This window comes from Rhinopithecus bieti, unplaced genomic scaffold (genome assembly GCF_001698545.2).
Source record: "Rhinopithecus bieti isolate Rb0 unplaced genomic scaffold, ASM169854v2 scaffold_5924, whole genome shotgun sequence".
Lineage (NCBI taxonomy): Eukaryota > Metazoa > Chordata > Mammalia > Primates > Cercopithecidae > Rhinopithecus > Rhinopithecus bieti.
Genome location: NW_016805189.1, coordinates 923,377 through 934,787, shown reverse-complemented (window position 1 = coordinate 934,787; position 11,411 = coordinate 923,377). Strand labels below are relative to the sequence as shown.

The following is an 11,411-nucleotide window of genomic DNA, read 5'->3' as shown; positions in this document are numbered from 1 at the left end:
TTGGTGTAGAGGAATGCTTGTAACTTTGGCACATTGATTTTGTATGCTGAGATTTTGCTGAAGTTGCTTATCAGCTTAAGGAGATTTTGGGCTGAGACAGTGGGGTTTTCTAAATATACAGTTATGTCATCTGCAAACAGGGACAATTTGACTTCTTCTTTTCCTAACTGATACCCTTTCTTTCTTTCTCCTGCCTGATTGCCCTGACCAGAACTTCCAACACTATGTTGAATAGGAGTGGTGAGAGAGGGCATCCCTCTCTTGTGCCAGTTTTCAAAGGGAATGCTTCCAGTTTTTGCCCATTCAGTATGATATTGGCCGTGGGTTTGTCATAAATAGCTCTTATTATTTTGAGATACGTCCCGTCAATATCTAGTTTCTTGAGAGTTTTTAGCATGAAGGGCTGTTGAATTTGTCAAAGGCCCTTTCTGCATCTATTGAGAGAATCATGTGTTTTTGTCTTTAGTTCTGTCTAAATGATGGAATATGTTTATTGATTTGCATATGTTGAACCAGCCTTGCATCCCAGGGATGAAACAAACTTGATCATGCTGGATAAGCTTTTTGATGTGCTGCTGGATTCGGTTTGCCAGTATTTTATTGAGGATCTTTGCATTGATGTTCATCAGGGATATTGGTCTAAAATTCTCTTTGTTTGTTGTGTCTCTGCCAGGCTTTGGTATCAGGATGATGCTGATCTCATAAAATGAGTTAGGGAGGATTTCCTCTTTTTCTATTGATTGGAATAGTTTCAGAAGGAATGGTACCAGCTCCCTTTTGTACCTCTGGTAGAATTCGGCTGCGAGTCCATCTGGTCCTTGACTTTCTTTGGTTGGTAGGCTATTAATTATTGCCTCAGTTTCAGAGCCTGTTATTGGTCTATTCAGGGATTCAACTTCCTCCTAGTTTAGTCTTGGGAGGGTGTATGATGTGTCCAGGAATTTATCCATTTCTTCTAGATTTTTCTAGTTTATTTGTGTAGAGATGTTTATAGTATTCTCTGATGGTAGTTTGTATTTCTCTGGGATCGGTGGTGATATCCCCTTTTATCATTTTTTATTGCATCTATTTGATTCTTCTTTCTTTTCTTTATTAGTCTTGCTAGCCATCTATCAATTAAAAGCAGCTCCTGGATTCATTGATTTTTTAAACGGTTTTTTTGGTGTCTCTATCTCCTTCATTTCTGCTCTCATCTTAGTTATTTCTTGCCATTAGCTAGCTTTTGAATGTGTTTTCTCTTGCTTCTCGAGTTCTTTTAATTGTGATGTTAGGGTGTCAATTTTAGATATTTCCTGCTTTCTCTTGTGGGCATTTAATGTGATAAATTTCCCTCTACACACTGCTTTAAATGTGTCCCAGAGATTCTGGTATATTGTATCTTTGTTCTCACTGATTTCAAAGAACATCTTTATTTCTGTCTTCATTATTTACCCCGTAGTCATCCAAAATTGACCACATAGTTTAACGTAAAGCACTCTTCAGCAAATGTAAAAGAACAGAAATTATAACAAACTGTCTCTCAGACCACAGTCCAATCAAATTAGAACCCAGGATTAAGAAACTCACTCAAAACTGCACAACTACATGGCAACTGAATGTCTCTGATTCTTAAGTTGAAAGTGACATCCTTCTAAAGGCAGTGGGATTCATATTTTTTCTGATCTTTCAACTTCTTATCTTCTTGATTATAGACATCTTCTTGGTATCTAAAAAGACTGCATTTTCCCCTGTTGCATATTTTGCATACATTACACCATTCCATTCCCCTTCAATTGAGTAAAAGGCTTCTCATCATTTGGAGAAAAAAAATCACAGTGGTAATTCTGTGCTTCCTTTCCCCAGAGAAAGATTCAGTGTGGAAGATGATATTTGCATTATCACCAGTTTTGGAATAATTAATATTGCTTCTCCTCCTGGTTCCATTTGGAGCACTGTGAGGATAGACCATCCTTAAACACTGGGGAATGTGAGGATGTAATGTTTCTCATAATTTAAACACAAGACACAGGGCTTGTGGCCCCACCCTATGTTGTTTATCCCAATTGACATCCTAAGGAATTTTGATTAGGTCCAGATATCAGCAATGAATTGAATCTTTTTGATAAACACTCAGCATAAAAGGCTGAAGTAGGTAGATGATGGGAAATCTGTTCAGCCACAAATTTTACATTGTTTTTGGAAACCCAGGGAACTAGTCCTTCTAAAACTAGCCCTTTGTTCTCTTTGGTATCATTTGGTAATGTCCAGTGACACTGAAAGATCTTGCTAAAATGGCTTTTTGGTAATCGATTCTTTCCTTCTTGCATGAATGGCTGAGAGGTACCATTTCATATTCTGAACTATTCAATCCCTGGTCACCAATGTTAGCAAAAAGGTTGGATATACAAAAAACGTCTACATATGCTTCTAAAAGAGATCCTCTTTCAAGCAAAAAATGTTGGAAGAACTACTTTAGTAAGATCTATACTAACCCTAACCTGTGACTAGAGGTACGTGATTACACTCTTATGCTCCTCCATGGACCCTTCCTTCTCCTCGTCAGCTCTCTCATCAGTGAATCAAATGAGTCAGCATCACTTGTTCCATTGGATGTGAAAGAAGTAAACGATTCTGTGCTATCTGGGCACTTTAGTCTGTTTTCCGCACTGCCATGTGTCAAGATTGAGGCAGATTCAGAAGAATCTATTAAGTGCTTTGGGGATGAGCCATGTTGATGACATTCATCAGCATTGTAGAATTCATCTTCACTGCTGGAATAAGAGAACTCTGGGACTGTATTTAGAGAAGCCATTGACATGGCTTGGAGAAGTTAAGACTGCTACTAGGTGGTGAACGGTCACTGCCTCTATTATTTGGTGTTGGAGTCTAATGGTGTCCCAAGGTAACTAGTACAGGTCCAACTGGTCAGGAAGATGAAGTCTGCTCTGTCTTATGCAGTTGAGTAGGTTCCGGAGGTGAGACCGTCTGGGAAGGCATTGTGCTGATCATGGGTTCCAAGGGACTAGGTTGATACATTGCATCTACAAGATTAATAGTACTTATAATTCTATCTGTGTGCTTCTCAGCATTATTCTGGTCTTTAGCAATCTGCACCAACACAGTGCAGTGTTTAATTGAGTCTACCATGCTATTTGCTTCTCTTTAAGAGTTTCAATTTTCTTTCTCTATTTATTATCTTTGCAGTTTTGAAGCTTGTGATCAAAAAACTTTAATTGTTCTATCAAGATTTGTAGGTAAGCATCAGCCTCTGGCGCGGTGGTTCATGCCTGTAATCCCAGCACTTTGGGAGGCTGAGGTGGTTGGATCACGAGGTCAGGAGTTCAAGACCAGCCTGGCCAAGATGGTCTCTACTAAAAATACAAAAATTAGCTGGATGTGGTGGCAGGCACCTGTAATCCCAGCTACTGGGGAGGCTGAGGCAGGAGAATTGCTTGAACCCAGGGGATAGAGTTTGCAGTGACCTGAGATTGCACCACTGCACTCCAGCCTGGGTAACAAAGTGAGACTCCATCTGAAAAAAAGAAAAGAAAGTTTCCTGTCAAAGTTTTGGACACCAGGAGCAAATCCTGAATCCAAATCTCTGGAGGTGACAGGAAGGAGGCAAGGAAAGCGTGACATCTGAGCCCATAGCCTGGCCTTGGGCAGGCACCAGGGACTGTGGGACTGAGGAGTGGAGGTTGGTCCTCTCCCAGACCCTCAGGTTATACTCACCCCACAAGTGTCGGCCAAGAAAGTCATTTGCAAGACCCCCACACTCTGTGCCTCCAGGAGAGGGGGCTGGGGACAGCTTCTGAGCACCCCTTTTCCTTCCCCACTTGATTGGATCCTCATTTGGCAAGTTTTGATACTTTTGCTTCTTGAACTTATGGAAAAGTGTCAACAGAACATTTTAGACAACAGTATATATTCCTTCCTCAGGTTTATTTCAGGTTTTATTCGTTTTCAGGTTTATTTCCTGAAACTTCAAGGAGTTATATTTATCCAATGATATCACCAGGAACTGTAACCAAGTTAAGTGCATGCACAGGCAATAATAATAATATTATGATTATCACATGTCTAAGAGCAACTATAAAATGCATCCCAGTTTCATGGTTGTTAAAATGTGTATGTTGGGGGGTAGTTTGTAGGCAATGTATGTATGTATGTATGTATGTATGTATGTATGTATGTATTAGAGACAGGGTCTTACTCTGTCACCCAGCCTGGAGTGCACTGGTATGATCTAGCTCACTGCAACCTTGAATTCCTGGGCTCAAGTGATCCTCCAGCCTCAGCCTCCTGAGTAGCTGGGATTACCGGTACATGCCACCACGCCTGGCTAATTTTTAAATTTTTTGTACAGATGGAGTCTTGTTATTTGCTCAGGTCAGTCTCAAACTCCTGGCCTCAAGTGATCCTCCTGACTCAGCCTCTGAAAGTGCTAGGATTAGAGGCATGAGCCACCACACCGGGCCTCAACTGAAATTCTTCCAGGCAAGATAGAGACCAAAAGGGCATATCTCTAAGTCCTAGGTCCCATCTTCAGCTACACTAGTCAGTTTTTCCCTCTTATTCCTCCACATAAGATTTTGAAAAGAGGTTTCTACTGCTAAAAAAACAAGTGTGAACCCCTGTTAGGTGAGAGGTATGGCCATTTCCAGCTTTAGCATTCTGTACGTCTGTAATAATGCTGCACAGGCTGAGTGACTGAGTCTTTAATTTCTGGGACCTTAACTGGCACAGGCTTCTTCCAAAGTCTTGGGAGGCATCCTAGCAATGTATTCACAGCATCATATGGTTTTGTCAAATTCGAAAATTATATTTTGTATTTTTTTTCTTAAAGAGCCCCCTCCCCTCAAATTGTATAAACTTGAGGCGGCACAAAACTTAGATCTTCCTTTGATCATACAATTGTATATCCAGAGAGCACTTAAGTTGGCCAGAAGAGTCACATACATTTGATTCTCACAGAAATACAGGATCCTACAAATGAAAAATCTGAAGCTTTTCAAGGTTAGACAACTTGCCTAAGGACAGGTATCAGGCAAATCCTTTTGCGAGGACTTAAAACTCTAACTTCAGTTCTCACTCCACATTCAGTCTTCTTTCTGCACTATCACTTTGGTTAACATGGGTTGTGTTGGCTTGACCAGGTTGCCAAAGTGACTCTTATCAAAAAAGAGTTCTGAATTCTAATTAAAAGTTTTAAGACTATTTTTCTTTTATTTTGAATGTAAACATGAAACTGCAAAATCAATTGTAGCTCAAGTAGCCTGTGAAAGTCACTTTCACACAATGTGTAAAAGAGTATTTACTGATTTGTATTGAGTAAACGACCTGCCAAACCCTCACTTGGGAGGCCACACCAGTTCCAGAGAATAACAACTTTGTATTAAAATTCCAGAGAAATATGCCTGCTGAGTATCTTTTTTGTTGTGTTTATCTTTGTTAAGCTCAGTGATATATGCACATATAAGAACATATTTTTCTCATATCTGAAATCTGGATACATATTTCCTGAAAATGTATTACTACTCCTTTATTTTTTTCATTGCATATTTTCCTTTCACAGATTCATCATGTAGTCTGAATATAATACCCACTCTTGTTATCAAGCACAAACAGAAAAGAGGACAGTTTCCCTTTAAAAGCACAATGCCCTATTGATGCCTTTAAAAGTCATTAAAGAATATCTCACAAAGCCCATGAGAACATTACAGTAATTGCTTCCCTTACCTAGGTGAAAAAGGACATATCTGTCAAATAGAAAAGTGCAGAAGCAATTAACACCTTAATACTCTACTGGGAAATTGCCTGAATTAAAGAAATAACAGAGATGCTGCATGGTTATTGTATTTCTAATGTTTAGTTACTAACATGACTGTCCTCAGTCATTTCCATTTACTTTCCCCAGCACAACAGGGCTCGGAGTTAGGTATGGGCAGAGGGTGTATTTGGGTGTTTGCATATCAGGCACATATGGTTCTTCAGTCACATGTTTCAGAGGCTGAATGCAGAAGTAGGGCTGGCGTATGCACTTATGAAATCAATATATAGGGATACATACGTTTTAAATCAACTTTTCAGGCATAAAAAACCCCACACTTCTGGATTCTGTGCTGCCTCCCATGGAACTGCCTTATCAGTCCTCTTCCAGGGCTGGGGTACTCAACAGAGAGTTTATATTTACCAGGCCTTCCACAGAAACAGCGGAGGCACATGAACGAACTGAGAGTGAATCAAACAGGTAAAAACCCTCATATATCAGCAGCAAGATCTAGAAAGAGCCTAGCAGTCCAATTCATTATCTCTCCCTTTTCCAGGAGATGTTAGATGGTATTTATTGAGTACAGTCTAGGCACACCTATCTGGTTAGAATTTTGAGAGACACTGTAAAAGTAAACAGGGCCTGGGTCCCTTTTCCTTAGGAAGAAACAAACCTGTAGATTGTAGTAAAGGTAAAGTGTATTTCCTTCCTCCCACCCCACCCCCAAGCATGACTACTCTATGAGGGAACAGGGCAACTCTCAAGAATTCTCAGAGAAAATCATATGGGATGTTCTAGTTTCCATTTTTACACAGGTGAAATCAGACAAAAGTGAAAAAAGACAGTATGCAAAAAGAAAGTAGCAATGAACTCAGGACAGTGCTGAAGGAGGAGGGGGCAGTTGGTTCACCTTGTCTAGTGACAGAATAATCTCAGGTGACCTTCAGGAGCTATCTGGCTCAACACCTACTTCCATTTGGTTTTCTTTGCTAGATGTCTACAGTCTCCACTCAGTAACGGTCTGGATACCCCCAGTGTGAGAAACTAATCCTCTCAGAAAGTCACCTATGCCTTCATCAGACAGCTTCCATGGATAATACTTCACATTTATTAAGAACTTTATATGTAGTAGGCTTGACTTGGTATGCATGGAGGACGGTGTCTATGGCAGTTCTCTATGATCCCTAACTCCTGATGTTCACCACCTTTAGATGTCTTCTTCCCTTGAGTGTGGGCATGACCTGTGGCTTACCTCTAACCAGCAGATATGGCGAAGCTTCTGGATGCATGTTGTTATATATATGCTGAATATGCACATAAGACAGTAGCACCCATCATGCTTACAGTCTTGTCTCCCTTGTGGGCTCTGAGGCTGGGGCTGAAGGCAGCCTCTGGGGCTGACAGCCAGCAAGAAACCAAAGCCTTGAACTGAATTCTGCCAACAACCTGGGTGAGCCTGGGAGTAGATCCTCCCTGAGTCAAGACTCAGTCGAGACTGCTATTCTATTTGACACCTTGATTGTAGCTTTGTGGGACCCTAAAAAGGACCAGATAAGCCGTGCCTAGATTCCTGACCCACAGAAACCATCGGATAATAAACGTGTATTGTTTTAAGCTGCTAAATTTGTAGTAATATTGTTACATGGTGATAAATAACTAATGTTAATGCTTTATGTGTATTAACTCATATAATCCTCATTACACTCTCATTTCACACAATGGGAAAACTGAAGCATGAAAGTGAAGCAACCAGCTTAATTCCACACAGTAGTAGGTGGCAGGGCCAGCATTCAAATGAGGCAGGCTAGTTCCAGAGCCTGCGTTCCTAACCAGGCAGGTGTGCTGCCTTCCTGTGCTTAGAAAGTTCTACCTTAAGCTGCTTCCAAATCTGATTCCCTATAGCTTGCCCTCATAGCACGAGTCAAACATCCAAACACAGGTGCTAGTCAGAGAAACTGAAAGAAGCAAGCTGTGCAGGACACACATGTACAGGCTACGGATGTGAAACAGGGTGAAGAGCAACAAGTGCTGCCTCCCAGTATTCACCAGCCAGACAAGATGCATCTGTGTTTAGATGGTGACTGCTGAGAGGGTGTCATGCTGGTTGGTGCCCTCTGGCCTATGAGTTCTAGTTCTGCCTCTAAGATCATGAAAGACATGATAATCTCTTTTCCATATGAGTTGAAATATTTCAAACTATTGATCTTTCCCCCCCACAAATCCTCTATTTTCTCTTACTCACATAAATAGTGAGTTGTTTTTGGTGTTCTCTTTTGCAAATGGTCTTCTTGACACATGCAGAAATATTTATATGGTTGTTGGCTCTGTGTGCTTTCAGCTGGCAGAGATGCCTCATCTTCTTCCTCATCAGCAGGGTAAGGTCAGGGATGCCCTCCACCCACCCAAGATATGGTTCTGATAGGCAACTTCAATTCACCGATATTCTTTCCTGTCATTATAGCAGTTTAAAAAAATTATCCAGGTAATAAACAAATGTGTTTTAGTATAAGATTCCAATGAGACAGAAGGATTTGGGCAAAGCCCGAGGGCACTCCTCTGCACTTTCCTTCTACTCCTCCCATCTCAGAGGAAGCCACTGTCAAAATTTGTGCCAACCTTTCACTCTCTCTTTTAAAACACTAACATTTCACCTAAATTGGATTGAACAACATGAAATGACTTGCTGTTTCCCAATATACCAATATGTCTTGGAGATCTTTTCATGACATGGCCTATAGGTCTACCTCATACTTTTAACAGTCTTGTAAACCTTCCTAGAATAATGACATCCTAATTTGTTTGACCATTCCTCTATTGATAGATATTTTCAGTTGCTTACAATATTTTATTAACATACTTCAACATGCATCTCTGTACAGACTGACTTGCTGTTATATTTTATACCCAGTCCTGCCCACTTTTATGGTCAACTCCACTCTACTTGTCCTCTTGCAGCTGACTGAAGGAACTCTCTGTTCCCCCTTTTCTTTTCCTTTTTTTCTTTCCTTTTATTATTTTTTTTAGACGGAGTCTCGCTCTGTCGTCGCCCAGGCTGGAGAGCAGTGGTGTGATTTTGGTTCACAGCAATCTCCGCCTTCTGGATTCAAGTGATTCTTGTGCCTCATCCACCTGAATAGCTGGGATTACAGGCACTAGCCACCATGCCAAGCTATTTTTTTTTTCTATTTTTAGTAGAGATGGGATTTCACCATGTTGGCAAGGATCATCCCGAACTTCTGACCTCAGGTGATCTGCTCATCTTAGCCTCCGAAAGTGTTGGGATTACAAGCGTTAGCCATGGTGCCCGGCCTCCATTCCCACTTTTCAACAGTGAATCAGAGTTGGGAGAGGTCCCTTCCTATTCCTGGTGCCACCCTCTTCCAAACTAACTGACATTCTCCCTCAGAGGCAGTGACTGATGATAACAGTGGTTGTCAAGTTTACTTGTATATTTTTTTGAAGCACTCCTTTATCAGATTGAGATGATTCTAAAAATCACCACATTTTATGAGTAGCAAGTACAGTTACATCTTCATGCACAGGTGTGAGTATTATTATAGGATATACTCCCAGAAATGTTTGGAAAACATACATTTTAAACATTTTATTGATGATACCACTGTGTCTTCCAAAAGTTTATATTCCTATGAACAGTTAGAAGTGTTTATTTTTTGGTATCCTAGATAACACTTGAAATAATCAGCATTTTAAAGATTTGCCACTTTATTTATTATAAACTCTTTCTTTCCTTCATTCCTTGTGTCTGAAGAGGAGAAGAAGAGTTCTTGCCACCATAATGACAACCACCTTCATTTGGCCTCCTAGAAAGAAAAGATCCTGGATAGGCTTTATTAGCTTATAGGCAATGTTCTCCTGCAAGAATGGTAGCTAGAAGGTGTTCAGGACAACTAGAAAATTTTTCCAAGTTCTGTAGTCCCAAACAAGAAGCACATAGGCAAGAAGTCTCTGCTTGTAGAAGTTGGTATAAAGTCACTTTTAGCATTTAGCTGAAATACTGAGCTACTCAATTCCAACGTTGTATCTCCAGTGGCTTCAAAGGAGAAAAATCTTAAAGTAAAAAGGATTGACTTTAAGGTTAAAAGAAAATGTATGCCAAAGGTAGGCAAAATGATATTGAAAGAATGCCCTAGACGTTTAGAATATATTCAAGTTTCTAGAGTCAGATAAAGTTAAGCCAGATAATTAAAATAATGTATAAACGTGACTGTGAAATGCAGATAAAAAATCAAAGATATGCTGAACGGCTGGAATGAGCAAGCATCTCAATTTCTATATTGAAGGATGCTAGAAATCTTAGACCTCTGAGATATGTCCTGGTAACATTTTAGAATGGATTATTACACCGCTGAAGAATAAGGAAGGTAAACCACCACCATATAGAAAGATAATATATACTAGGTATGATATTTTAGTATTTCAGTGGGACTTTTAGAAAGATCTCTCATAATAACCTGCAGATGGATGGACTATCATGAACTGAGTGAAAATGATACCCAAAGCCCGTAAATCAGCATGCGTGGGTAAAAGGCAAGATCTCTGCCAGGGATGCTGCAGAGCTCTGTCCTTGGCATTGCTATGCTCAAAATTCTTAACACTATTTGATACTTATCAAATTTGCAGCTAATTCTTTGCTAAGAAGAGTAGTAGATATATATGATGATCAGGAATAAAGACTATTTCACCAAGTTGGAAAGAGAGGCTGACTCACTCGAGAGCTGTGTACATAACTGAAAGAAGACAGCCTTTGAATTAAGGGGATTCTAAACTCAAATATCAGCCCCGTTGTTGGGTAGACTTGGACAAGTTACCTTAGCCTCTGTGAGTCTTAACTTCTTCATCCACAAAAGAGGGATAACACCTCTGTTTTTTAAATAAATAAGATCAACACGACTTTTGGTACATAACAGATGCTCACTAGTAAGTACTCTTCCTCCTCTCCTCTTCTCAAACATTACTGGCTGAATAGAAGAGAAATAAAAGTGCAGACAACTGAATGAAGGGTACAGAGTTGCACAGAATTACACAGAGTCCTACCCCTCAAGGGAGGAAACCTAGCTCTTAAGGGCAATTCATAAGAATAAGACCTATATGTTTTAGTTGATGGCAAGTTCAATATAAACAAACATCATTATTTCATTTAAAAATACAATAATAATCTGCATTGAGTATTACATCCAGATCAGGGGAGCTAATGGTTTTCTTGAACTCTGTTCTTTTCAGACCAACAGCATGGTGAAGTGTCTAGTTTTGACTGCCTCATGCTAAAGACCATTGACAAACTAAAGAAAGACTAGCAGGATATGGAAAACATGTCACAAAGGGCAGAACCAAGGAAGGAGCATATTTTATCTGGTTTAAACAACAACAGCAACTCAAGGAAGAGATGATAGATATATTCAAATATCTGAATGACTGACTTTGGGGAAGTTCAGAAAGATTAGAAGAGACAGTGGGTTCACGATAAGAAACTTCAGTCCATCAGGATAAGGAATGTTCAAGAGAGATGTAAAAAAGCAGGGGTTACTTTGTAAGATAGTAAGTTTCCTGTGTCTAAAAATGTTGAAGCAGAAGAAAGTAGATGTGGAGTTTCCAATAGTGAAAGTAGAACACAAAGGGGAAAATATGTGTATGTGATGCATGC

The 11,411-nt window shown here is 40.0% G+C and overlaps 1 protein-coding gene and 1 pseudogene across 3 annotated transcripts in view; both read right to left on the bottom strand.

Moving 5' to 3' along the window:
- Nucleotides 1–3,570, bottom strand: part of LOC108529331 (oxysterol-binding protein-related protein 9 pseudogene) — a 5,390-nt pseudogene extending 1,820 nt beyond the window's left edge.
- Nucleotides 1–11,411, bottom strand: part of GRIP1 (glutamate receptor interacting protein 1) — a 298,768-nt gene that overhangs the window by 218,240 nt on the left and 69,117 nt on the right. The window lies entirely within an intron of this gene.